This window comes from Mandrillus leucophaeus, unplaced genomic scaffold, assembly GCF_000951045.1.
Source record: "Mandrillus leucophaeus isolate KB7577 unplaced genomic scaffold, Mleu.le_1.0 Scaffold1066, whole genome shotgun sequence".
In the NCBI taxonomy this organism is placed as follows: domain Eukaryota; kingdom Metazoa; phylum Chordata; class Mammalia; order Primates; family Cercopithecidae; genus Mandrillus; species Mandrillus leucophaeus.
Window position 1 is genome coordinate 214,441 of NW_012098832.1, and position 1,738 is coordinate 216,178.

The window sequence follows — 1,738 nt, forward strand, 5'->3', positions numbered from 1 at the left end:
GACCTTGCCTTGTTGCTCAGGGGTTTTCTTTGATTTTAAAAAATCATAATTTAACTACATTTTAGATATACCAAAAATAACATATTGTACCTTAAAGTGTACTTATAAAGACTGTTTGACCAGCTGAGATTTTGGGAAATATCATGAGCACGGAAAACTAGTTTGCAAATGATTCCTTTTTGTCATCTTAGCCAGTAAAAATCTCCAAAAGAGTGAAGTAGCACCCACAATGCTAGTAAAATAAACCCCAAATCAAGGTTCTCAAATTAAACTTTTGGCAACATAGTTTTCTGGACAGAATAAAGCCAACAAATAAATTCAAAAACAAAAAGAATTCTTATTCTTCTTTTAATTTGATTTTTGCTTTGATCAATGCTCTTTCCCACCTTTTCCGCATATACCTGCTCCCAGTGAGTACTTTCCGCTTATAACCAATTTTTTTGTGTATTTTTGTGTTTATGCATAACATGCTACAGTGTTCTCACTTGATTTTCCAGTTTTAGGCATTTCTACTGCCTTTCAGCTTTAAAAAGTGGGGGTTCACTCTCTTCACACACTCCTACTCCCTAACACATGCACGTGATGCACATGTGTGCACACACTCTTGTTGTCCCTTCATTCTCCCAATATAGTTAGCTCTAATTTTGGCTAGATCTTTCAATTAATATTGTAATTTACATTTTGATAACAATATTCACAGAACTGAAACTATGCAAGGTTTTATCTTTCTTTTCCTTTCTTCCACATTTTTATTTTATTTTAATTTTTAAAAATTTCAATAGCTTTAGGGGTACAAGTGGTTTTTGGATGAATTGTGTAGTGGTAAAGTCTGGGCTTTCAGTGTACTTGTGACCTGAATAATGTACATTGTACCCAATAAATATTTCTTTTATCCCTCAACCCTCTCCCAACCTCTCCCTTCTGAGTCTCCAATGTCCATTATGCCACCTTTTATGCCCCATGTGTACCTATTAGTTTAGCTCTCACGTATAAATGAAACATGAGATATTTGGATTTCCATTCCTGAGTTACTTCACTTAGGATAATGGCCTCCAGTTCCATCCAAGTTGCTGCAAAAGACATTACTTTATTTTTGTGTGGAGGATCTTCCACATTTTTTATTTTCTTGGAAGTTATAAATGATCTTTCTTTCATTTTTTAGTTTTCTATGTACCTGCCACTAATTTATTCCCAAACTCCTTCAGCCATGTAAACTTCCTCAGGATAGATTCAAACCTATCTGGCAGCCTGTCTCTTTTAGTTGATTGAACAAATCTCAGCAGAGCAGTCTGACTTGGACCTGTTGGATTTGCTTGCTCTCGAGGGCTCTCTCTGGAACAGGTATCATTTTGGGATCTCCTTTATCATTCAGTCATGCTGGGGGTTCTCTTTGACATTGTCCTGAGTTGAAGCCCCTATGTCCTGAATTCTATGTTGTTTACCATTTGGTGTTTTTTGTTTTGTTTTTTGTCTATTCCAGCATTTTACTTATGCATATGCTGCAGTTGCTTCCTAGGAAAAAATACATGAGTGGTAAATTTTTATGAGACCAAGCATGCCTTTATTCTACCCTCATACTTGATTTAGAATTTGGCTGGGTATAAATTTCCAGGTTTGAAGCAGTTTTCTCTCTCTCAGTTTAAAAACTTTCTTCAATGTCTACTAGTTTTCAGTGTTTCTATTGAGAATCCAAAACCACTTTCATCCTTGTTCTTTTGTATGAAACCTGCACTCCTCC